The sequence below is a fragment of the Protomyctophum parallelum genome (genome assembly GCF_964188405.1).
Source record: "Protomyctophum parallelum genome assembly, chromosome: 20".
NCBI lineage: Eukaryota > Metazoa > Chordata > Actinopteri > Myctophiformes > Myctophidae > Protomyctophum > Protomyctophum parallelum.
The window spans coordinates 24,786,331-24,814,270 of record NC_139718.1 but is presented as its reverse complement, the minus strand read 5'-3'; the positions used below and the strand labels follow the sequence as shown (position 1 = coordinate 24,814,270).

General features: G+C 46.8%; 1 protein-coding gene across 3 annotated transcripts in view; it reads right to left on the bottom strand.

The window, feature by feature from the left end:
* Positions 1 to 27,940, bottom strand: part of ppp2r3a (protein phosphatase 2, regulatory subunit B'', alpha) — a 137,973-nt gene that overhangs the window by 68,445 nt on the left and 41,588 nt on the right. For 2 of the 3 annotated variants that reach the window (XM_083792355.1, XM_083792354.1), the window contains exon 2: positions 19,147 to 19,204. The gene's annotated coding sequence lies outside the window, so the exon portion shown is untranslated. The remainder of the gene's footprint in view (positions 1 to 19,146; positions 19,205 to 27,940) is intronic. The other variant, XM_083792356.1, reaches the window with a different exon arrangement.

Here is a 27,940-nt window from a genome sequence, read left to right as displayed (position 1 = left end):
ATATGTATTTAAATACGCTGTGAGTCGGCGCCGACAAAACATACGGTGCAGTGAGCTGGTGGCGTCCATAGGAGGAGGAGGTGGGGTGGGGGGAGTAGCACGTAGTCGTGGTGGATGTCTCGGACGGACCTACAGTACAACACTATTGCTGCATTCAGGAGCGCCAGTGAAATGACACACAGGCTGGTGTTGTGTTCGCCGTTCAAATGGAAATAAGCTAATGGGGACACAGTGGGGACCTCATGTTTTTTACCAGCTACAAGCTGGTCAATATTAGCTTGCCATAGTTCCGACCGGGTAGTGGTAGTACACACTGGAGATCATTTTCTGCTACTGGTTGCCAAGCCTGCATATTTCCAGCCTAACGTGGATTCATTCACAGTTGCTTGCCTGGTTTGGTTTTTGGAGGCTGCTTAGCTTATTTCTGTCACGACAGTTGCCACCACTGGCAACAACCCATAACATCCCATCGTCTGCACGGCATGGCTAGTCGAGCAGTTCTGATTATCTGCCTCGTCTCCAGCCATGTTGCCTCAGAATTCTTTAGGGTCACTAATTTGAGCATAACAGCAGAGCGCAGCTAAAAAGTGGCATAACGTCAGCAGCAGACCCACAGATAATAATAATGCAGCTGGTAATTAATTGATTTAATCAATTTGGGCTTGTTTTGTATTGTCTTGGTGTAATGTGCTCTGTGTTGTTTTTGATGTGGGTGTTGAACAGATTGTGAATACAAATATCCTTCGGGACATTATTATTATTATTATTAAGATAGCGTGTGTGTGTGTGTGTGACGGGTGTGGGGGTCTCTGACTGTCTCTCTCTCTGGTGTGTGTGTGTGTGTGTGTGTGTGTGTGTGTGTGTGTGTGTGTGTGTGTGTGTGTGTGTGTGTGTGTGTGCATCTCTGTCTGTCGTGTGAGAACTGTAAGAGTTAAAGTGCCAGTTTTATTGTCATAATTTTGTTTCTTGGCTGATACAACTGTGGATATATTAATTTGAATGAATTTGCCTCCTGTGTGAATAGGATGGGATAGGTTAGGTGTACGCTATACTGTATTTTAACTTAAGTCATAATGGTTGTACCCGGCGAGCCAAATATTTTGTGAGGTGGTACTTGGTGAAAAAAAGGTTGAGAATCACTGCAATAGAGCCTTCATTAGTATCACCGGAAACACCTGTGAAGGAAGTAGGGAAGTGTCCCTAGTTCTTTCCAAAATGGTGTGTATGCATAGAGCCCATTACACCCCAACTTACAGTATGGGGAGCCAATGCTCGTACAACAACACAGGTAACATTTACAATCACATCTCACATTACTCTACCGCCCCTATCACCCCCTTCCCTTTACCTATGGATCTCAATCCCCATCATTCTTATTCTCCTCATTAAAGGGATTGTGACATATTTTTTGTATTATTTTCTTATTTTTTTCTGAGCTCAATTGAACCCAAACAACCTGAACTTTTAACATTCAGTAGATTTTCTGTGGTCTGGGGTTTTCTGGCTCAAACAAGTTGCTTCCTGCTGTTTGTGATGTCACAGCCTGCAAATCCTATATATGTCAATGGGATCTACCAGCAGATGTTACTGTTTTGCCTGTTTTCATTGCAGCTCAAAAGGCTTCCAAACCCCAGAAAAAAAGAAAAGAAAATTAATGTCTTTAATTCCAAAATAGTCACCAATGCGTCTTTAACTTGTATGTAAGGAGAAGGACGATTGTCGTGAGGAGAGCTCACGACAATCGTCCTTCTCCTTTCACCCTATAAAAAGAATAACTTACTCTAAGGCTTTTCGCCCTCCCCACATAAAGAGACTTTGAGTACCTAGAAAAGCACTACATAAATCTGAGAGATATTATTATTATCCATCCACCACACTCCCCTCTCATCTGATGCAGTAGCTTGAAAAGTAATTACCTCTGTAACGCAGCATAGTCTTGAGAGATTAATTTAACATTGGTGCCACCAAAAACCTCAAGTCTCCATTTCTCTCCTCTGCTGCACTCCCTGCGTAATAAATTGTGTCGAGTTGTTTTGGCCTGAGACACGTTTCTGTTTGAGGCATCAGAGTCCAGTGCTGCCATTAAACGAGTGAGCAGAGCGCGCAGCAAGTTAGCGACCACATACGGGCCCGTGTGGTGAGGCGGCGAGGGCTTAGCGGGCCAGCAGGCTGCGGCCCTGCAGCTAAAGCCTCATGCTTTAGGTCTAGACTCCACTAATGAGAACCAGTCGCCGCGCACGCCACAGTCAATGCATGGGAACATGATCACACACACACACACAGAAGCACACACACAGAAGCACGCTTGCAGACATGTGGGCAGAGAGGTGTATACACTTGTGCGCACGCGCGCACACACACACACACACACACACACACACACACACACACACACACACACACACACACACACACACACACACACACACACACACACACACACACACACACACACACACACACACACACACACACACACACACACACACACACACACACACACACACACACACACACACACACACACAGTTCTCACATAAATTCCCAGCACAGCTTAGAGCTGCACTGTGATTGGGTAATATCTGTGGGCGGAGGCATGCTAGATTACAGCCCACATCTGGACAGGTGAGACACGTAAAAGAAGAGAGGGGGAAGAGAGAGAGAGAATTCCTCACCTCTGTAAAGCCACATCTAATTGGATTAATATCAAAACGCTTTTCTCTCATGGGTATATATAAACTGTGTCAAAAAAGAAGCACGCATGCACACACACACACGCACAAGTAAAACACACATGAACTACATCATGAGTCATCGTCATCACACAGATCAAATAGTCTATGGCACAGGAAGCCAAATCAAAGAGTGAGAGAGGGAGAGAGTTTTGTCACTTTCCAAACATAGCTGCAGGCCAGGGTATATAGTATGATCTACGTAAGCCCACATCTGTTTGTAATATGGCAGCCGGCTGCACAGATTTACGGCCTGGGGTTGACTGGCGTAAGGCTTATTACACTTCAATAGTGTCAACCCAGGACTTACTAGAGACGTGGGGGGAGGGGGGTACACACATCTCTGCTGTCATCACAAAAGTGTGCGCATAACGCACTCACACACGGTACACCGCAGCACACACACCCGTACTCACAAGTAAGGCAACAACAGTTAATCAAACTAATTAATTTAACTATTAAATAAGTAGCTATATAAAACAGTAGCGATAATAGTAAATCTCATAATGTGCTGCATGTATCTTTTTTATAGTTTCTCAATAAATCAAAATAGTAGTTGATAGAATGATTGCGAATAAGACAGATCGATACTCAGAAGCGCTCACAAGGCACAGCGTGCGGATGCAGAGTGGAGCTTGACAAGATGCGACCAAAGACTATACAAAGAATAAAAGGACATGATCTCATGTCAGATTATCCTGGAGCTATACAGTACATTCTCACACACACAGCTGCTGCTGTCACCTGGGGGCAGAGGAGCATAACAAGGGCTCTGGTAGCTGGCCAGCGTGGCAAGAGTACAAAGAAAACGACCACATTATACATGACACACACACACACACACACACACACACACACACACACACAATAACTTTTTGATCACAGCGAGGGAGGGGGGGGGGGGGCGTTCCAGATTCTGCATGTTACTGTGGCTGCACGTTCAAATCTGGAGTGTTCATTTAATAATAATTCAACTTTATTTGTATAGCACCTTTCACACGAAATGCAGCTCAAAGTGCTTTACGGAGCAATGGAGAAAAAAAAGAAAAGAAAAGAAAAGCATGAAACAACATTAAAATAATAGCAGTGATGCAATACAGTGAGGACATGAATAACAACAAAGATTGCTATGCTTTAAAGAATGTCTTGCATGTTCTCCCCGTGTCCCCTAGGGTAGGTACCCTCACAAAAAACATGCAGTAATCCTGGTCACTAAACTGCCTCCCCCTGGCCAGCCGGGGCGCCTGATGGAGGGGAAAGGAACTGGTTGGAATAACGTGTTCCTTCCACGCGCTACGTCCAACCAGGGAAACTCCCCCCTGTCAGGTGTAAAGGAGCAACTTGGACACTCAGGCATGAAGGAAGCGTGAGTTCAAGTCCGTTGCTCTCCCCTTGTCCCCACTTGTACTTGTCTATAAAGCTCTCAATGGTCTCGCACCTTCCTACCTACATGACTGCCTGCCTAAATATGTCCCAAACCGCCCCCTAAGGTCTTCCACCGCCGGCCTGCTCGCTTTGCCCAAAAAAAATGGCAACTAAAAAATACGGGGAAGCAGCTTTTTGCTTCTACGGGCCGTCGGCATGGAACAAGCTCCCACTGTACCTTCGTCAGGCAGCCTCTGTAGACATTTTTAAAGCTCAGCTCAAGACCCACTTCTACAACATTGCCTTTAATTGATCTTGTATTTTTTATTTTTCATGTCCTCACTGTACTGCATTACTGCTTGTTTTTTAATGTCGTTGCCTTGCTTTTCTTTTATTCTCCATTGTTCTGTAAAGCACTTTGAGCTGCATTTCATGTCATGAAAGGTGCTATACAAATAAAGTTTTATTATTATTATTATTATTATTATTATATATGGGGACTAGGGTGGTGGAGGGTGTGTAGAGCCCAGGATCACATTAGATGATTGACACAGGGGTGAAAAATGAGTTACAAAATCGTGGGATAAAAAATATATAAAAAAAGAAAAAATGTCTACAGAGGCTGCCTGCCGAAGGTATAGTGGGAGTTTGTTCCACGCCGTCGGCCCGTAGAAGCAGAAAGCTGCTTGCTTTAAAAATGTCTACAGAGGCTGCCTGTCGAAGTTATAGTGGGAGTTTGGTGGTTCAATGGTCAATTGTGTGGCTATAGGTAGCCTAGTTAGCAGCCAAATTCCAATACCCCAAAATCAGGGCCTCGCCTCGCTCACTCACACTCAGTCACTCCAGCATGGCAGTGTTACAGTGAAATTGGTGACCTGCCGAAATATGTGACCATCTTGGCATCTTGTAGACTTCACATAACTTACATGGAGGTCTTTAAATACGTGGCCTAAATACCGCTAACTCGCTAACAAACAAACCGCATTGATTTACGTTCGGACACTGACGTTATGTGATGTCTACACGATTGTCACATATTTCAGCAGGTCACCAATTTCACCGCCATGCCGGAGTGACTGAGTGTGAGTGAGCGAGTGGACGAGTTGTTGGGTATAGGAATTCAGCTGTAGCTTCATCATAGGAGGATAGGTACTGTAAATTAGTGGTTCCCAAACTTTTTCACATCAAGGACCTCCAAATTGACACTTCATTAGCCCAAGAACCCCCATTTTTACGGCTCTAGCAGTAATTCTCAACCCATTTAATTTCAAGGACCCCCAGTTGACATGCATTAGGCTACGGACTCTCCATTTCTATCCCTGGGACCCGGCCCCAATTAATATTGTAAAATCAATGTTAATTTAACTCTCCTTCCTAACTATCATTTAGCTGGGGACCCCCTGGAACTCTCTCAAGGACCCCTGGGTTCACTTTGGTGGTTAAATGCGGAAGTAGAGGGTTCTTCCGGGTGCTTCAAAACGCCACTGAGCAACTTCCACTGACATGAATAGCAGGGGGGGGCAGAGCTTCGCGCCGGTTCAGTCTCTATCCGTCTTTATACTCCATGGTCTAGCCCTATTGACCATTTGCATGCCGCGGCCATCTTGCCATCAGAGTTTGGAAGCACTCATTTTCAGTAAAGCAATGTCCTGCTGCCTCCTGCATTATGTGTGTGTGGTTTTATCCCATTTTAATATAAACATTTTCTTGCTATGCTTTCTATTTTATTTTGTATTGAGTGGTGTAAGAGTGACATCTGTCGGCAGTAATGATCACGCGCAAGATAGGCTCTTATGCGCATGCGAGGACTGGCTGCGAGTCAGAAGGACGATGGACATTGTTGTTGATGGGTGTTGTGGAGCTGTCGATTACCTAGCCACTAGTTGAAACTGCCTGAAAATAATGTGTTAAGTTTAATAAATGTGTTTCAAATATGCTCGAGTAAGTCACTGTCTCACCCGTCGATAACCCCTTTGCGGAAGGAGTTGCTAAAGTTGAGGAGTAATTTAGTAAAACCGTACAGTAATCGACAACGAGCCAGTCCCGCGACGGAGAAGCGAGGACCGGACGGTGTCTGACAACAACAAAGCTAACGTCGCATCGGAGCCAGGAGGAGCATCCCGGCCGTTCGACGTCGCTTCAGGATCAAACAAGCCAACGTCAACATTGCATCAGCATTCATTGTGGGGTTGAGTGTCTTGTGTTGGATCTGTTTATTGCAACGGCATAGGATAAGCCGTTTGCTGCGCTTTGACTTTGCTAGTTGCTACCGAGCTGTTCAGCTAACAATAACATTGCTACGCTAGCTCCCGCGGGACCGGAAGTGGAGCGGCCGCCATCTTACTTCGGTAAACCGGAAGTGGGTCATAACACCGTCAAACGGGAGTATCGCGAGATTTGACTATGGGGGATATGGATGAATATAAGAAGAAACGTGCTGCCTTACAAGGGGCTTTCACTAGGAGGGCTAATTCCATTGCTTTTAACATTGACCACCTGACTGAGTATGATTTAATGGCTGAACTGAATGCTATCAAGGAAGATTATGAAAGACTATGTAATTCTAGTTTTGATTATGTTGGTGCCTTGGAGGAAAAGGATGCAAGTGCATATACAGCAGATGTGGCTGAAATCATGACAAAGCTGGAAGAGTGCCGCACAAAGTTTATTGCCACAGAGCTTGGACTTAAAAAGACATTGTGGACCCGTTGTGCAGTGGACCAGTTGAACGGTCTGAAAGACAATCTTAAGTTTGTTTTTGATCAGGCCGACGCGCTCCTGGGGCAAGAATTGTCCCATGAACAATATAAAGCAGCGTGCTCTGTGTTGGAGAGCAGAGTTGAAGCGCTGGAGGACTTTGTGCAAGCATGGTCCCGATGTGTCCCCGAGGGACGAGTGGAAGAAATCCGGACCTGCCTAAATGAAAACAAAGAGAAAAAAAAGAAAACTATGGGTGCATGGGCTGACCACATGCACAGTGGTGCAGTCGGGGGGGACATTAAAGCTGGCGCGGGCGGTGGAGTAACGGCCACCGCTGATGTAACCAGTGGACCCACTGACAGCGGCGGGGACGGTGGTTTGACAGCGGCACACCCACAAAATGGAGGCACGGGCCTGGCCACTAACCAGACTGGTGCTGACAGTGGTGGCGCACAGGATAGTAATGTGAACCTCCCTGCGCAAAGCGTGAGTGCCCCGTTGATGTCTCACCAGGCACCACCGCAGCGCCCACCACCACCACAACGGTTTGAACCAGACGCTTTCAGCACACCGCGGCAGCAAAGATCGTTTGCTTTGCCGGCGGATGGCGGCAGCGTGCGGCAGGCAAATGCTGCACCGATGAACATTTCGAGTGTGTCTGCCAACTCCCTGGGGTCAATCGGACCTAGGATAGCGCTCGCACCACTACGCCTACCGAAATTCTCTGGGGACAGGAGGAGCTACTGGCGCTGGAAGGCGAACTGGGGGACCCTCCAGGGACTAGCAGAACCTACAGGCTCCCCGGAGTGTAGGCTATTTCACCTGCTGGACAGCATTAATGATGAGGTGAAAAGTGAACTCCGGCTGTCACACTGCCGTGATGCGAACGAGGTTTTCCGGATTTTGGAGGACTGTTACGGAGACATGTCGCAAATAGCGGACGACATTGTAATGGAGTTACAGGAGTTACCGGCTGCGCGCAACAACCAACCAAGAGAGGCTTTGCATCTGATCCAAGCGGTGGAGAGGGCGCTATTGGACCTTATGGACTTGGGTTGTGAGGACGCTATCAAGAATCAGTTGGTGATCCGGTCGCTGGAAAGTAAGCTGCCGGACAGTATGAAGGAGAGGTGGCTTTTGTACCGGTGCGATACGGCAAATAATGTCGACCCGCGGAACCGGTTCGACAAGTTGTGGCGGTTCCTGAGAGACCAGAAGACTGTTCTGGTGCAGATGGAGCAATTACAGTCCAAACGGTCAACCTCCGCCAGGGCGGGTGACCCACAACCACGCGAGAAGCCAAAAGAAAGACCAGGCTGGAGAATGCAGGAGAAGCGTTCATCCACAAGGGCTACGGCGAGCGAGGCAAGAGGCGACCACCCACAGGGTTCTTGTGGCATGTGTGGTGAAGTAGGTCATACTGGCCGTTTATACCGCTGCAAGACTTTTAGGAAGGCCAGTCCGACTGCACGGAGGGCCGAGGCAAAGAAGTTGAATGCTTGCCTGAAATGCTTGGATGTCCATGGGAGTGAGGGACTGTGCATTAAGAACTTTCTGTGTCGCAAGGATGAGTGCAAGAAGGGCGATGCCCCAGCAGACCACCATTTCTTCCTATGCCTTAAAGCACCAGTCAAAAGAGACACTGCCAGAGAGGAGACCAAGGGAGAGAGGAGACGAGAACCTCGTGGTCCGTCTGAGGAGCAGGAAACATTGTTTTCCAACCTAGGTCTGACCCCGGAGCAACTGGACGCTGTTCGTAAGGCCTGCACCAACAAAGTATCGTCGACTGTTTGTGCCGTGGAGGGTCTAGTGGACAAAAGCGGACCGAAGGAGCACCCAGTCCTCATGATGCTGGTGGACGTCACAACAAAGCGAGGAGACTGGATAGGAGCACTGATTGACCTGGCCTCGGATACTAACTATATCACACACCAAGCCGCAGAGAGACTTGGACTGACTGGTGAACCAATCATGCTAGTTATACGTGGTGTGGGTGGAATGGAGGCCAAGGTCAGGACATTGAGGTACTCCTTGAGCTTAAAAGTAGCAACGAAGAAGGGGACTTGGCGACTTCACGAGATGACCTGTTATGGTCTGGACCAGATAGCCAGAATGGACCACACAGTTGACTCTGGCCGCCTGGAGAAGTACTTTCCCGGTATCAAACCGGGGGAGCTGATCCGCCCAGACAAAGTTGAGCTACTCATCAGCACACGGGAAGGGCGCCTTGCACCACAGCGGATGATGAGGTGCGGCGACCTGGTTTTGTGGGACGGCCCACTCGGGAAAACCGTCAGTGGCGTACACCCAGAACTGTTTGAAGGCATTGAAGTGACAGTGCGTCAGTCATCGACCCATTTTGCATGCTCCATGAGGGCGGAAGCCAGACGAGTTGATGTTCTCCACGTTTGCCCGGAGGTGAAGAGCGGCGTGGAGGTCGGAACCACGGCTGCGTGCAATGCTGAGGTTGTTAAATGGCTTCAGTGGGACAGCATTGGTGCCGCCTGCGACCCAGTATGTGGTGGATGCCGTTGCGGGAAGTGCGCCCCCGGTGGGAAGGAAATGTCACTTGCTGATGAGAGAGAGTTGGAAATCATCAGGGGAGGACTGACCTTTAAGGTCAGCGACAAGCACAGTGACAAACCCCACTGGGACGCAAAGTACCCCTGGAAGGAGGACCCTGCTACCCTGCCCAATAACCGCAAAGCTGTTGAGGCAGCGTTCCTGAGGTCGGAGAGACGCCTGGAGAAGGACCCGGTGTGGAAGGAAGCCTACGCAAGACAGGTGCACGACATGGTCGCGAGGGGGGCTGCCATCAAGCTGTCCAGGGATGTGATGGACAGTTGGAACGGAGCTGTGTGGTGGGTGAACCATCTCACCGCCCCCAACCCCCACTCTGTTACTACCCCGGTGAGACTTGTCTGGGACAGCAGCCAGGAATATAAGGGTGTGAGCCTGAATGGCATTTTGCTGAAGGGCCCAGACGTCTTGAACCCCATCAGGGCGGTCCTGCTTCGGTTCCGGGAGGGTGAACACGCGGCGATTGGAGACGTGGCCAAAATGTACAACTCTGTGTGGCTGGAGGACCAGGAGGTGCACGTTCACCGTTTCTTGTGGAGGGACTCCCCGGCTGATGACATTGAGGACTACGCCGTGGTGAGGGTGAATATGGGCGATCGGCCAGCCGGCTGCATTGCCCAGGTCGCAATGCGTGAAACCGCCCACCTGCCACAATTCGCAGACAAGGTGGAGGAGAGAAACGTCATCGTAGACAGTGCGTATGTGGATGATTTTTTGTATTCACACAATGACCCCCAGAGGCTGGACGAGATCCTGGTGGGGGTGGAGACCATACTGGCAACCGGCGGGTTTTTCCTCAAGCCCTGGGTCCGGTCTGGCCAAGGTGGGAGGCAAGGCGCTGGTCCAGCTAAACCAGAGACTATTTTGTTGCCCAACCAGCTTCGTGACGAGGACAACAAGGCCCTGGGAGTTGGATACCACGTGGAGGAAGACGAACTCTTCCTCATGGTGTCGGTCAACTTCTCCACGAGGAAGAAGAAGATACGCACTGAACTCAACCTCAGCTTAGAGGACGTGGAGGACAACACACCAGATCCCCTCACCCGCCGTGCATTGCTAAGCCAGGTAGCAGGACTTTATGACCCCCTTGGTCTGGCGACGCCCCTGAAACAAAAGGGTGTCATCCTGGTCCGGAGAGCCTTTCAGGAGGCCGGAACATTATCCAAGGATACATGGGACAAGCCGCTGTCTGGTGAACTACGTGGGAAGGCAGTCGAGCTCTTCAAAGACTATGCTCGGCTGAGTACCATCACTTTCCCCAGGTGCATTACTCCCCGTGGCTGGGTGGGTGAGCCCTGGGGGATTACGTTTTCTGACGGGAGCTGTGACTCCTATGGAGCTGTCCTCTACCTGCTCTGGGAGACTTCTGGCGGAGTTGTGGCCCGGCTGGTGGAGTCGAAGGCCAAGTTGACACCCCTCGATCAGAAGGGCGACGCAGTTAAAGCAGAGATCTGTGGCGCGGTCTTCGCCACACGACTGAAGAGCTACCTGCTGAAACATGGGCGGCTGAAGGTGAAAAGGTGGTACCACTTCGTCGACAGCCAGACGGTATTGGGCGCAATCCAGAGGGAGAGCTATGGCTTTCGAACCTTCTTTGCGAACCGTATTGGAGAGATACAGAAAGCAGGACCCATGACGGATTGGTGGTGGATTCCAGGTCAGTACAACGTGGCCGATCTGGTCACAAGAGGGTGTTCACCTGAACAGCTTGACGGTGACTCCCTGTGGCAGAGAGGTCCTGAGTTCTTGACCAGACCGGTGAAGGAATGGCCCATGAAGTCCGCAGCAGAGGTGGCCTCCGGTGCCAGGGAGATTGTGAGTAAGCTACAGAGGAAAGCTTTCTCCGCAGCCGTAACCAGGTCCCAGACGAAGGAGTTGTCTGCGCCAGGCGGTCCTAGCGGTGTCGGTGGCGGGGTCGAAGACGGTGCAACTGCAGGGTCTTCCCTGGTCAGAATCATGACGTCCTTGCCAGGTGCAACTACAAGGTCTTCCTCAACGGCATCGGACGTCTGCAGTATGAAGAGACTGTGGGGTTCAGCTCTTGTGGATCAGTTGGATCTATCAAGGAGCAGTACCTTGACCAAGCTCTGTGGTGCTGTGGGACAGGTCCGCAGATATGTGCACTCATGGTTGAGTGTGAAACATCGAACCGGCAAGCGGGAACGGTGGGAGGCGGCGCTCACAGTCGAGGAGCGCAAAGTAGCGTTCCAGGACCTATGCCTCGCTGCCCAGGCCGGTGTGGACTTCCCCACGACGACTCTTAACCGGCTCGTTGTGCACAAAGACAATGCAACAGGACTCTTGCTGTGCCACGGCCGAGTCCAGTCCGTGGATGAGGAGAGATGTGGGGTTCCTTTGCTTCCCCACAAACATCGTATCAGCATTCTTCTCGCCGAAGAAGCTCACCGTGCCAACCACGAAGGCGTTGCCGGAACCCTCCTTCGGATGAGAAAAAGGGCTTGGGTAGTGCAAGGCCCTAGAGTCGCCCGCAAGGTGGTCGACGCGTGCGTACATTGCCGGAAAAGAAGAGCCAAGTTAAGCACGCAAGTGATGGGCAACCTCCCCCCTGTACGCACCAGTCCAGCGGCTCCTTTTGAGTATACAACACTGGACCTGTTTGGCCCGTACACCGTCAGGAGCGTGGTGAAAGGGCGAGCGAAGAGGAAGATCTGGGGAGTGGTCTTTAGTTGTATGGCCTCAAGAGCGGTTCATGCAGACTTGGTTGAAGACCTGTCGACTGACAGCTTTCTCAAAACGTACCAGCGATTCACCGCCTTGAGAGGCCATCCGAAGAGGCTCTGGTCTGACCAGGGCACAAATTTTGTGGGGGCCAAACCAGCACTTGAAGAGCTCTACAGCTTCCTGGCGGGTCTCAACAAAGAGGAGATACAGAGGAGAGCGGCTGTGGCTGGGACCGACTGGACTTGGGAGTTTAGCCCAGCGGACTCGCCACACCGAAATGGGGCAGCGGAGGCGGCTGTCCGTGTGTTGAAGAGAGCGTTGAGCAGCGTTGGTGAGGGTGGTGAGTTGACCACTCTAGAGTTCCAGACCCTCCTTTATCTGGCTGCCAATCTCGCGAACGAGAGGCCGATCGGTGCCAGAGCACAAGTTCGAGATGAGACTGTGGACGTTGTGACACCCAACATGTTGCTGTTGGGGCGGGCGGGGCCCGGAGGTGACACCCAGGGATTTGAATTCCCTGCTTATCCATTCAGCCGTCTACGAGCAGTCCAGGTGGAGGTCGACAAATTCTGGAGGCGTTGGAGCCAGCTAGCGGGTCCTCACCTGTTCGTCCGTCAAAAGTGGCACTTTCCTGCCAGGAATATCACAGCTGGAGACCTGGTCTGGTTGGCGGACCAAAACGCCCTCCGGGGTCGTTTCAGACTGGGTCGGGTCGTGGAGGCTTTCCCTGACGACAAAGGTGTCGTTCGGGACGTCAAAGTGCGAACCTGTCACAGTCCTCCCATCAGCTGGTCCCGTGTGAAGAAGGAAGGGGCTCCTTGTTCTTCCACCATCCTCCACAGGGACGTGCGGAGGCTGGTGGTGCTGATTCCAGTTGAGGAGCAGGGAGGTGGTGCCGGACTCAGTTAGCTACTGTTTGAAAAGCTGTTGGATTATTTTCTACCACCAGCGGACTTTGAAGTTTTCCATTTTTTTTAAATGTTGGATTATTTTTCTACCACAACGGATTTTGAAGTTTTCCATGTTTTAAATATTTACGATTTGTCTATTATGTTTACAAAGCAGGATTTGGAGCAGTGAAAGAATCGCTTGTTTGTGTGTTTATTATGGCCTATTTGGTCGGTGCCCAATAGCCCAGGTGGGAGGTGTGTGGTTTTATCCCATTTTAATATAAACATTTTCTTGCTATGCTTTCTATTTTATTTTGTATTGAGTGGTGTAAGAGTGACATCTGTCGGCAGTAATGATCACGCGCAAGATAGGCTCTTATGCGCATGCGAGGACTGGCTGCGAGTCAGAAGGACGATGGACATTGTTGTTGATGGGTGTTGTGGAGCTGTCGATTACCTAGCCACTAGTTGAAACTGCCTGAAAATAATGTGTTAAGTTTAATAAATGTGTTTCAAATATGCTCGAGTAAGTCACTGTCTCACCCGTCGATAACCCCTTTGCGGAAGGAGTTGCTAAAGTTGAGGAGTAATTTAGTAAAACCGTACAATGTGCAAATTCAAAACAGGTGGTACGCAGGGCAGTTGAGTGATATCCAACGAGCACTCCCAAACTGCAACACTGTTGCAGTTTGATTGGAACCACCGTGTTGCAGTTTCAGTGTAACCACTCCTATAACCAGCAATGCCTGTCCGTCCCCATGTCCGTATGCATGTTTAGGGTACCAACAGGGGGCGCTGTCGCACCACTCACTTCAGACATGTCTGATTTTATTTTGTGAATAGTCAGCACTGCTGATGATGATTTGGGCAATATCAACAAAATGAGTTGGGCCTTGGGCGATAAACAAAATTACATTTTGACAATATTGTGGAGATGGCTACTTGCGCTTTCATCATTTGATATTATTCTTTCATAAATAATCATCAGCAATGCCAATAACTTAGTTGGTAAAGGCAAATAATACAATAGAACAGTCACTATAGAACCTAACCATAACCCAACACAACACTTTACTGTATATGTTTTACTGAAAGCCTTTGAGTCAAAAGGTCCAGTCGAAATACACCACTTTAGTGACATCATAACCCTAACCCCTCCCCATTAACATACAACAACAGCTGTGGGCGAGGCTTAAGTTCAGGTGGGTGGTGCTAAGGTGAAAACCAGGCATACTTAATGAACTGGTGGGTACTGCGGCCACATAAAATCATCATTTTAACACTTTCTGTACAATCATTTTGAAAAGAATCCTATAGTATAATCATTAGAAAGAAATCACGGCACTCCATCTTTCAGAATAGAACAGTTAGATGAGTTGAGTCTCACTGACTCAGCGGCTTTATATAAAATCAGAGGTAATATCTTTTGGATGTCGTCATCTTGTGACTGTGAGTCAGTAGTAGATGGTGGTGCTGGCTGAGTACCCGAAGGCGGAGTCAGAGGAGGGAACACTAAAGCCTCGTTGGCCCTGCCTTATCTGGAGTTTTGCTTGGAACTTGCACACAATCGCACAGACACACATGCACAGACACGTTTGTAATACTATACTTGTGAGGACATCAACATTTTACTTTTGCCATTTCTAACCCTAAAAGGCGTAAATAGCCAATATAGATCTGCTATTTTAGGATCACACACACACACACACACACACACACACACACACACACACACACACACACACACACACACACACACACACACACACACACACACACACACACACACACACACACACACACTCATGTGTTTGGTATGATGGTATGCAGTATGCTGCTGGGATGTGTCATTTGCTCGTTTATCAAATCTGAAGTGCATGCAAGTGTACAGTATACATATACAGTGATATATATATACACACTGTATGTTTCCATATAACATGAGCAGGCTGAAACAACCATCATTTGGTTGGCACATGTACACTTGTACAGTACTGATACAGTATGTACAGTACTGTATACAGTATGTACAGCAATTGTGCTTCCATGTAAAAGGCATCTTCTAGCACTACAAAATGTGCATAAATGTGTGTGTGTGTGTGTGTGTGTGCGTGTGTGTGTGTGTGTGTGTGTGTGTGTGTGTATGTGTGTTTCTTTGTGTGCGTGCGTGTGTGTGCGTGCGTGCGTGCGTGCGTGCGTGCGTGCCTGTGTGTCTGTGCGTGCGTGCCTGTGCGTGCCTGTGCGTGCCTGTGTATAGAGCATGGCTGTATTTGTTTCCATATAACCTGAGCAGGCAGTGAACGTAATGATTCCACATTTTCCAGCCAGTGTTACTAGGCTCCTGCCAGGCAGACACACAGTCATCCACTTTATCTGTGCCAAGTCTCCATGTCTCACACCTCTGGCTCACCACCTACACACACTTGATGCGTGCAAGCAAACACGTATACAGTGTATATATATATTGTGGGGTCTCGCTAGCGACACCCCGCGATGGTAAGTGCGTTGCCAGGGCAACCAGACAGGCAGACACGCTGTCATACAGAAGACGCCACGGACCGTTAGGCCCGCCCTCGGCCGCGTAGTAGGGAATGTATACGTGCCAAATCTCCTCCTCCGCCAGATTGAGATGATGGAACGACCACACCCAAATCAGCAAGCGGCCACACCCGTCATATAAAAAGGAAGATTCAGTCTGCGTCTGACAGCGGCTGGTTCACACACACGCTCACGGAGGCACGCACAGCAAACCGTCGGGGGGTAAGAAGACACACACACTTCCACCAAACACCCCTTCATGTGTATAACCCTGCATGTCTTAACTGTCACTCTCCTCTCACCACAGGCTTTTAGGAACGGTCCAGGAAATGGGAGAAGACCCGCTACAGTTAAAGATAAAGACCGATGACGTCACGAAGCAAGGCATCGCCGTCACCTCTTATCGTTTATTAAAAACCAAAGCCCTCCAGGGAGGAGCGAGCTATCAGAGACTTTACAAACCTGAGTTGAAATCTAATCTTCTGTTCTCATCCTTCTCCAGGCTGTGGAAGACGCCTGTGAAACAAATACTGTATGGAATATAATTTGTCCGGAACCTATGTGGGGTTTCTCCTGCCTGCTGTATGATTTGCTACTAAAGCTACCGTTTGAAACTGCTGCAATCCCCTGTTCCGCCTGCTCATTGGTCACAGACCTGCCACAATATATATATATACACACACAAGAAGACAAAGAAAACTTCCCTTAAAAGAGGAAGGGACCGCACACTCTAGAGATGCTTGGACAAGATTAGATTTGCGTGATTTTGTGTATGTATTTGTATGAACAATCAGGTGTTCATATATATATATATAATTATATATATATATATATAATATACGTGTGTGTGTGTGTGTGTGTGTGTGTGTGTGTGTGTGTGTGTGTGTGTGTGTGTGTGTGTGTGTGTGTATGTACAGTACCATTATGCATATCAGCAGTGGTGAAAAAAGTACTCATTTCGTATTTGAGTAAAAGTATCAATACTGCAATATAGAAATACTCTGTTTCAAGTAAAAGTCGATGGGCTATTTTCAAACGGCCGAAATGTATAGGCTGAAAGGGTTAATTTACTAGATGTCTACGATGACAAAATATTCTAAGCTTTGGGTCTGAGAGTGGCTCAAATACAGAAAAAACTGAATGGGCCTTGATATGAAAAAGGATGAAAACCACTGTTTTGTTGTTTGTTTGTTTGTTGATAAATTGCCAACATGAAAGGTGGACGGCCAAAAACAGACGATTTGCACATGCCCCAGGGGGCGGGGCCCTGTCAGGCCCTTGTCGAGGCGTACTGTGTTCCTTGCCAGTCTCGCGTTGCCAGACTGTTGCCTCTCGCAGTTTTCCAATCCTTCCATCATACAGTCTGGAGCAACGGAAGCTCTATTATGAGTAAGCGATAAAGCGGAAGTGGAGACTCCTACCCACTTTCATTTCGTCTTTACAGTTGCGTGCATTTATCCTTAGCCTATAAAATAGAAATCATCTAAGCATGTATAGCTTGTTTCTTGGAGCTGGCCTGTTCTGACAGATGCATACTATAGACTCCAAATATGGCCCCACGGTCACCTTGGAAAACAACTGTTGATCAAATAAATGTTTCTGTTATTGCATTGTCTATTTCTGGCATAAAAATATTCAATAGTTGTAAATAATATATGCCTATGGTATATGGTACATAGCTGTTATGTTGGATACAGCACAAAATGAAGCAGTGCATATTGATATGAGCAGACGTGCTCTGAGCCTTTGATTAGACAGTGGTTGGTTATAAGCATTATTTATTATCAAATAACACACCCAATTGATGAATTCAGTGATTGACCAATCGGATTCAAGCACTCAACCAAGCCGTGTAGCCTAATAAGCAAATACAAAGCAAGTTTACTGTACCAGCACATGCACTGTACACAGTCAGTCATTCGCTCAGCAATACAAACACGTTCACACACAAGTGCAAACACAGACATGCACACATGCAGTACATATACTGTACACTCACACCTACAGTAAGGCTGTGCCAAAGACCACTCAAGCAGGCACGTGCACACATAGACATCAAAGGGGGCTTGAGCCCCTGCCGGTTTGTGAAAAAGCTGCCCTCTCCAGACCATGAATGCAAGAGTTACTACAGGGTGTGCCTCTTACCTTTCCATGCCATACCCGAATGCAGCGTTCAGGAGAATTGCATTTTTGTCAGAACTCTCCTGAACTCCTGAACGCAGCATTTCGCGTTGATATAATTTGTTTAGAAATCCATGTTGTACGCCCACATCTCCAGCAGATAAAGAGTGTGGGGTCTCGCCCCGAGAAAATGTCAGATCTACTATTTTCGTCCAAATGTGCCCTCTTATGGAGTTTCAGCCCCTGCCTCTCTAACACTCTGTGCACGTCCTTGCACTCAACAGACACAAGTTTATCTAGTAAACCAACCAAGTGGAACATGCATGACTGACACAATAATGCAAAGTACAAATGAAAGAGCATTGCTCGAAAAGGTCATGTGTGCCCAGTAAACCCTGCCGAGATAAACACGGGTTAAAATGAGTTCAAACTATGTTAAAAGCCCTATGCAATTTGTCAATTTAAATGGCCTATGCACACAGGACGACCATGTTTTCTGTTCCCAGCAGTGTTGCCAGATTGTGAGAGAGAAATGGGCAATCAGGTTCATGAAAACAAGCCCAAAATGCATGGTTTCCTCCGGCATTGGTGTGAATGTGTGTGTGAATGGGTGAATGTAATGCACAATCTCTGTAAAGCGCCTTGGATAAAGGCTCTATATAAATGCCCCATTTATCATTTATATAAAAAGGCTATCTACAAGCTCATAGCGTGTCGCATTGTGACCCGCTGAGAGCTTGTTGTAGATCTGCAATTTTTTTTTTTTACAAAATGTGAAATATTTTGGAACATTAACAACACAAATCTGGTCCCTGTCAAAAAAAGTTTTCAGGTGGGGCGTCGACATTGGACAATTCCATATTATTTTGTTTGCGAACCACTGGTTTATTAAACATTAGGAAAAAAGCCCAAATAAGAACACTGGGCAAGACGTACCCGGTTGATTGTCTAAACGGAAGTATCGGCTTTGGCAGAAGTACCGCCCAAGGAAATAACGTTGACACTTTTTTGCATGGTTGTATAATAGTTTTCGGTGCATTTCAAGAAGTAGTCTTTCACTCGCGGGCACACGCACACACGTCACACACACACAGCAGCATCAGTGTCGGTGACAGCAAGAGTGTTCTGGCCTTTGATGTTGGGAGTTAGTAAAACTCTGAAAGAAACTGGCTCCCATCCTGTCTACGTCTCTGCTCTCCTTCAATCAGCATCCAACTATCAGCTTCTCACAAAGACTGGTGAGAAGTCAAGCTGCTAATTATAATGATGGATTGAATCATCACTGATACCTCATAGCATCAGGTAAATACCTCATAGCATCAGGTAAATAATGCTATTGTTCCATCTCCTCTCCCCTCTTCTCTACGACATGTAACAGTGTTTGAGATGAATACTCCGGAATTAAAATTAATAAAAAATATATATCAAAATGATATTGTCACAGAGAGATATATATATATACAGAGAGCTATAGAGAAAATGTGAGTCTTATGTTCTTAAATCTCACTTTTAAAACAGTACAAACGCTGTAGCCTCACCTTAATGCAATGGCAGGACAGGGAAACGATGCCAACAGCAGCTCCAGCTCAAAACAGCCTGGGAGGGAAGGAAAAAGACACAAAAAACACGTAAGACATTCTGCGAGACATTTCTCTATAAGCCATATCTCCAAAACGGATGGGTCAAACTGAACAACCAATGTCAATTTGACATTACCTGCTTTCATATGACATGAAAAGACGAAAAGATAAATAAAAAAATCCAATGGCAGCCCCTCAGTCAAATCTAGTCAACATATCAATACGAATCAAAAGAAACAAACTGTACAATTAATCTCAGAAACAAAACAGCAGGTACAGAGATAGATGTTAAAACATCAAAACGTTTTAAAAATTAAGGGCAACCTTTCGCCTCAATTACTTGTCCGTAGGGAGAATGGCCTGTATTCCATGTTTCTAAATAGGGGCCGTTGGCATAATTTCCTTCATGACAGAGAGGCCAATTTTGGTGACAGACCAAGATGGATACAGTGGGCTTTGAGTCCACGCTTGTGCTGCATGATTTATGAGCAGAGTGAAAGGGCACTGTGTGTGTGTGTGTGTGTGTGTGTGTGTGTGTGTGTGTGTGTGTGTGTGTGTGTGTGTGTGTGGCGCTATAGGTGAGTGTAGTGTGTGTAACATTCATAGGAGGAGAAGGGCACCCAGAGAGCTGTGCCTGAGGTGTAAGCCTATATATAAGCCCCAAGGCGTCGGGTAGAATGGCCCACATTCCCCTGATTCAGCCAGCCTGTGGGTACTTGGGACACCAAACTCCACTGTCTCTCTCTCTCTCTCTCTCTCTCTGTCTATACTTAATCTTTCTCTGACTCATTAGTCTACATCTCACAAATGGACTCAAACACATGTATATGATCTGTCCATCACTCCCGCTCTCTCCTCCTTTGCAGTTCTCCTTCCAGTTCTCCCACTATAGCCTGAGGAGGGTGAAACGTCACCTATCCGTTATCTGTACAGACAATGCATCAGGGAGGGTGTCACTTGATTCTCAGAATTATACCGTAACTTAGAACAGGATTGTAGCATAGATTCTGTATCCTCCGACAGGGTCCTCCTTCTCTACGGCTGGCTTCCTTTTCAGCCTTTGCTTGTAGGCCGGCAGCAACATATCAGATCAGAGCGTCCAAGTGGTGGGAGGCCTGTGTAGCAGTGGTCAAGAGTATTGTCACCGGCCCAGGCCGGCCTAGCGGTCCCAGAACCTAGGCTCCTAATGCCCGAATCCCGTTCCCAATTAACTATATGTCACTCCCCATGTGTCAATGTTTGTTCCCTGAAAGTGGTGTTCTCTGGCAGTCATTCTTGTTTTATTATATTTTCACCTACCGGTATATATTTAGAGAGAATATCACACCCATGTGAAATGAGTGGTGCAACTCCGTGTGGGGGTCCCCGGAAGTTCCAGACCCACAGGAACGCGGCCAGGGTGCTGGCCCGGTTCCGGCGAGCCGCCCTGCGTCCGAAACGGTCCAGAAATTACAGAGTTACCGTGTGGGGGTCCTTCTACTGTACTGTACCACCCCAAATCATCATACATACAGTGTGTGTGTGTGTGTGTGTGTGTGTGTGTGTGTGTGTGTGTGTGTGTGTGTGTGTGTGTGTGTGTGTGTGTGTGTGTGTGTGTGGCTGCACAACAGTGACACTTGGTTGTGATTTTGTGAAAACCAAACAAACACTATTTTAGTGCTCGGACAGACACAGCCAGCCAGGGACCCACATAATGTAGCTGACCTATAGGAGTGGTTGCACCACTCAAAACATATTGGTTTACACTGAAGAGTTAAAAAGTACTAAACCATGTAAAACATTGTTTAGGTGCAGTGACAGTCACTGGCTGCCATTGTACAGTATTTCATACTGGAGGTTCTACTGTATGAGAGTCAAATAACTAAACCTGGAAGTCTTAATGCCATTCCCCATTGGGTCATGCAGAACCATTCTCTACCCATTGGGTCATGCAGAACCACTTCCTGTAAGTGACGTCACTTTGAAGCCTGTAACACTTTAGAGCCTGTCAGGACAGTTCCAGACGAACACTTTCATTTTCTCTCTCTCTCCCCTTATTTGTCATGGCAACCCCAAACCCAGAAATAGCAACTCTACATACTCACAATGCATCACACCACATTGAGAGCTTGTAGATCAGCAATGTTTTGAATAGACAAAAGTAGACGGGCCTGCCCCGAGTTCTCAACAGGCCCAAAAAATAAGATCTTACCCCCCCCATGCCAAAGCACCAGCGCTCGCCCAGCAGTCTGCTGTCACCCAGGCGGATGTGTGCAAGGACAAGCTTGCTTCTCGCCCTCAGGCATCTTACTGGTCTTAACCTTACTTTGTGTTCATGATCAGTGGCGTCACAACAAGTAGCTAATCCTCCACACACAGTGAAAAGTGGCATGCATGTGCATTCACTGCATTGTGTGTGTGTGTGTGCGTGTGCATGTGTGCGTGTGCGTGTGCGTGTGCGTGTGTGTTCACAACATGCTTGTAGGTAAAACAGAATGAGCTTGAGTGAGTGCATGTTTGCACACAGTGTGAAGCAATACATTTGTGCATGTGTGCACGTGTGTGTGCATGTGTGCATGCCTTGCATGTTGTATACTTTGGCCCCAGTACTGTGGGAGTGCGTTTATCAACAATAACTACACCCCCCCCCCCCCTCCATTTCCCAGGGGACCACGGACATTTAAAAGTCACTCTGGTTCCCATGCGCGCCTGTGTCACTGCCTGGGCCGTGCCTGTTCCCATTGTGAACTCCAAACAATGTTGCTACAAATAAACCAGAAACTCACGACGTAATCACAGAGCTGCTAAAGCCAAATTATAGAGTAAACACTCACAGCCCACATCAACAGAGTCAACAAACGGTTGCTCCCGTCTCTATGGATTTCTGAGATGAAGACCTATAAGAGTGGCAGGCTTTAATCCTACCGTAATCAGAAAGTTATCAGTGTCAGAGAAATATAGACATAATAGATTTTCCATTAATTGTGAAGGTTCCTTGGGCACAAACATAAACACAAGAGAAAATTATAGTTCCATTGCACAAGATCATGGGAGCATGAGATCGTCTAGTCTAGTGGACTTCAGATGAACGCCATTCAACTTCAGATTCCACTTCAAATACAACACGACCAAGGTGGCTCGGCCACTTCCTGGACAGATCATTATGATCGAGGGCCCGAGTTTGAGTCCAACTCCTGTCTCGTCTCGCACGTCTCACCTCTCTCTGCCCTCAAATAAAGCATCAATGCCTCCCCAAAAACGTAACCACTTGAACCCCAGTAGCTAGCTGATCTACAAGCTCCCAGCGAGCATGTTGCATATTCTGTGGAGAAATATGGTGTAGATCAGTGGTTCCCAAACTTTTCAGCCTGTGACCCAAAACAGAAATTGATATTCGCCCGGGACACAAACTAGTGAAAATAGCTCACAATGCAGCGCAATATTTGTTCTAATTTATGGAATTTCTTGGATTATTTCTTCATGAAATTACTGAAAAAAGTTTTCTTTTTTGGGAATGTTTTTTGAAAATGTTTTGAAATAATAATTTAAAAACAAATGTAGCAAACTAAAACTATGGGGACCCATAACAATGTGTCCGCGACCCACAAATGGGTCCCGACCCAGTGTGTGGGAAACAGCGGTGTAGATTGATAGGACAAGGAGGGGGCTTAGTATAGACTAAACCAAAAGTCCTTTTAGGAGATTGTATTATCCGCCATGGGCTGCCTATGCCGGATAATAAAATCTCCTAAAAAGTACCTAAGTGAGTGCTGGTGATCATTTGGTTTACTTTAATTATTTTTCAACTGCCCACTCGGTAAAATACTTCTGTTTCCGTTCTGCGGTTACATAGGCCTAGTACAGAGGTTTTATAGTTTTGTTTAGTTAAGTTAAAGTGGTGAAAGTACTGCATTGTTTTCTATTCAGTCTTCTATTTCAGGCCAATAGGGGGATATAAAATTACAAGGTCAGGTGATTTTCAGCTACAGTATCTTGAGTGACTCATCCAGATTCTGTAGTAGTGTGCTACAATTGTAGATAATTAGAGATCTGGTTTGTGCTGTGGTGAAAAACAGCAAACTGTTTGTTTTTGGGGTTTTTTTTAGATAAGATTAGATTAGCAGAAGCGTCCAATGTCTGTAAAGTAGAGAGAATCATATTGTCCAAAATATAAAGCTACGCTGGCATCTTCTTGTCGAGGAAACGACACGTGAAAGTTACATCATAGGTGATAATATATGCACGTAAAAACATATTTACACTAACATTGTTTTTGTGAAGTAGTGTTGTACTTATTGGTGAAGGATTTTTTCCCCCATGAGTTTTCCATCCATTTGGGGCAACCCTAAAAACATATTTTCAAAAACAGAGCTCTTGGCCATGTATTGCTGCTGCTCACAGAAAGAGAGACGTAAAACAAAAAGAGAAGTGGGGCTTTAGGTTGTGCGACGTGTGGAGGTGAGTGACATTGGTGCTACTGGATCCAAGCTCCAGGTGATGTGTGCCACAGGTGCAGCGTCAGGCGGGCAGGGGCTTTGATACACCTCAGTTCAAACACATAGCATCACTGATGAAAGACTGCTACTGATATCAAACTGCCACATGTCAGCCTCCCGGGCATGAGGGCACCCCCATACACACTGACCAGCATGAATACACACATATATTATGTTGTAGGCCTGTGCGTGCGTGAATGAATGTGAAAAATGTGTGTTTTACGACACACACGCACAAAACCACACAGTCATTTACCAGACATTCAACTCTTTTCAACTTTGATGTCTCTGTTGTCAACCCTGGGGGGTTGTCTGATGAGAGGACAGAAGGACATACAGAGAGAGAGAGAGAGAGAGAGAGTGATGAAAGAATGATACAGAGAGGGATATAGAGACTGGGAGAAACGACAAAGATAAAGAGGGTAAGAAATCGTACCCGTGTCCTCTCTTATCCAGGTCCTCATTGAATCTACTATAATGCTATCGCGTAATGGAGAGAAGAGGCTACGCAATACAATATGCAGTTATTAATGAAATGGGCCTAGAGAGACAAGCTACCTGTATATTACATGATATGGATTATGGACAGAAAGAACGAGAGAACAGAGGGAGGCAGACAGGGAGGGAAGAGAGAGAGAGAGAGAGAAAGAAAAGAGATGGATAATAAGAAGAAGGGAGTTGAAAACAGACGTAAAACAGAACAGTGTGGAAGAGTGAAATGTAATGGTAGAACTGACGTAAAAAGAGTGATATATGGAAAAAGAGAGGTTCAGACAGAGGGAATGAGATGGAGGAAGTGAATGAAAGAGTCAACATGACTCTCGTCTACCAAGCAGCTGGACCCCCGTCTCTCTCTCTCTCTCTCTCTCTCTCTCTCTCTCTCTCTCTCTCATGGAAACTGCAAAGTCGGAACTCTAACCGCGTCTGGTATAGGATAATACCGATACCGATGTGCGTGACAGACAAACACACACAGTAGACATGTGAACACACATGGACAGAGACAACAGACAATGAGCGGCCCGTCTCATTAGCGGAGACTCCGACTTATCCTCGATCAAAGCTGACTGAGGACTGAGGACATCTTTGGAACTCCACATTTCTTTCAGCGAGTCCAGCTCAACATCTTGTTGTGCAAAGAAACCAGAGCCCATGAGATGGGTGTAGAATGTCTCCCAGGGTCTGCACCTTTTTGTTTTATCCAGGGGAGGTTTTGGCTGAGAACCCTACTACACTGTAAAGCCCTGAGCGTCAATTCAACCCTTCCAAGTGTATTTGTGTAAAAGAGCACCATTATGGCTGCATTTTTAACGCTCAATTAAATGAACACACAGGATTTTGCAGTGTACTGTAGCTCTTTTTATCAGCTTGCAGAGCTGATCAATGATCAGACTTTCTAGTCTAGTCACGTGGTCTAGTGATGTGTGTGTGTGTGTGTGTGTGTGTGTGTGTGTGTGTGTGTGTGACATGTGTGTCCTTCCGTCCGTTAGCAGCAAATCTCCGGCACCGTTAAGCAACTGCTGACCAGAATTTGGCTTCATACCCGGAATTCAAACACATTCAGGCTGGAGCACAGAACACTTTAGTAATGCTTGATTTATATTCTATCATATGACGGAATATAAATCATATAAATGTTGAGGAGCCAAAACCAAATTATTGTACGCTTACGTACTTAATAATAACTCAACAATATATAAGATGTAACAGGAATCGTGAGTCTGGTGGTCTCTGATTCACTCTCTCCTCTTTCAATAATGAAAATATCTTTCATCTTTATGTTACGGAGCTACTGTGACTGTGTGTGACAAAGACACTTACCATGTTAATTAATGCTCTAATTACAGAGACGAGAGCAGTCGAGCCCAGAGTGCTGCTAGAGATGGATGGTTTGAAAACTCAGAGGCCATTTGGTTACAAAGGCTTTGCTTGGAATGCTCTTAGTTTGGTTTGGGGCCAGTTCAGTTGCAATGAACTCCAGTGTGTTACAGCATGCGCGCACGCACACACGCAAAGCCTGGTGGTCAGACTGGCAGGCAGGAGGGAAGTTGGAGTACAGTGGGATCTGACCATTTCACCATACGCTCCATTCCAGCAACACACACACACACACACACACACACACACACACACAAACACACACACACAGCTATGTCCAACCACAACTTCTGTGTGCGTGTATGCTTGAATGTATGCGCTCGTGCGTGCGTGCGTGTGTGTGTATATATATAACTGTATATGTGCGTGTGCATGTGTTGGGGAGGGGGGTGGGGTGGGGTGGGGTGTGGGTGTTAGCCGTACAGTATAAACACTGTGTGGACTCCCTTGACTTGTGTTTACTGACTGAGATAAAGACTGTCATTCTTATGTCACCACCAACTAACCTCTCTTTATATCCAACCAGAGAGCGGGAGGGGGGGGGGGATATACAGTACAGACAAGAGGAGAAATAATGAACGAAACAGATGGAGAAGTTAAAAGAAAGAGGGGGAGAGAAACAGAGAGAGATGAAAGATGGAGTAAGAAAGAAATGGGACGGAACTGAGGTCCCTTTTCCACCTGGGTTGAACCCGGTTCTTTTTTCCCAGCCTAATATTGAACCAGTTCAGAGTATTCTTTACACTGAAAATGAATTGGCTCAGAACTTTTGAAAGTTGGTTCGGAAATGGAAAGCACCAAGGTTCCAAGAATCTAGAATGGAACCAGTTCTAGAACCAAAGTTATTTTGGGTGGAAAAGAGACCTGAGAGAAAGACTTAGCTTTGGCAAAGTAAGGACGGTTTTGCATGTCAAATGGGGTCTGAGTGTGGGAGACAGAGGAAAAAGAGAACGATTAATTGAATAGAATGATGGAAAAACTAAAAAAGAGAGAGAAAAGGGAAGAGAGCATGGGGTTTAAGTCAGGTCACCCCCCCCCCCCCCTCATACTGTACATCCCCTCCTCATATGTTACAGTACTTAAAGGCTGTACACTCCCCCAGTACTCTGTTCATTGTGCCCTGAGATGCTGGCCAGCATATCAAACAGCGGCCAGGAAATGATATGGAACCAGCCTCTCTCTCGCTCTAATGTTCCTCTCATTACGGACTAAATTAAACGATACTAGTAAGGCTAGTCTACTACTTTAGTACTCACTAAATGAAACAATACTAGTAAGGCTAGTCTACTACTTTAGTACTCACTCCCCACTGAGCAATAGTCTAAATGAAACAATACTAGTAAGGCTAGTCTACTACTTTAGTACTCACCCCCCTGCTTTCTTTTACAAAATTTTACATTTTTCTGCGGTCTACTTAGCCTAGATTTTGATTAGCAGTTTGTTTATGTTGAAACAACATTGTTTCAACGTCTAATCTAAAAACGGCCATGGCATAGCCACTTTTCCAAATGTGATGACATAACACTTGTGAGTTACATTAACAGTATAGATTGGGGTACCAGAGATCAAAATAATCATATCAAATGGAGATCCATGGCCTGATGCACATCAAACTGGGGGGTTATAAATGCTCACCATCAGCCTCACTGTCAATTAGCACCAATTATACTTGGCGTTGCAGCATGTATTAGGCAGACATGCATTACTCTGTCTCTATCTCTCTCTCTCTCTATTCCCAGTCGCTCTCCCTCCTTCCATCTGTGGCGGGGAGACGCCACACTGACCAGCACAGGCAGGCGTTTGCCTGGGTCATTAAGCTGGCGTGTCTGTTAAAAAGCTCAACTCAGAATGGGGGAGGGGCATTTTTACACGCATTTTAAATCAACATGACTTTACGTAGCCCCAGGTGGGGGCGTCTTCTTGGCTCAAGAGCAGCTGAGGCGTACATACCGCATACTACCTCTGACGACACTTACTCGTCCACACACACACACACACACACGCGCGCTGTTCTTCCAACTACACTCTGTAAAATCTATACTCTGTAATTTAAGTGTACAGATGAATGAACCCAATTAAAGATCCAATCGGTTACATCTTCACACTTAGTGTTAAATAAATTGAGACTCAGGATTTTATAGTGTACTATGACGCAAAAACACGGAAATACAATGAAATGTCTTTTATAGCACATGCAGAAATACAATGAAATGTCTTTTTTTAGCACAGAAATACAATGAAATGTCTTTTTAGTTTTATTTGGGTGCATGCATATCCTCCCCGCATGGCACACAGCCTGGTCCCACTTCCACTGTGACTGAGAAGAACAGAGGAGGGCAATAAAACATTTTTAGCTTTGGACCGGAGTTGGGCCATTCAGGCCTTGAAGCCAGACCAGA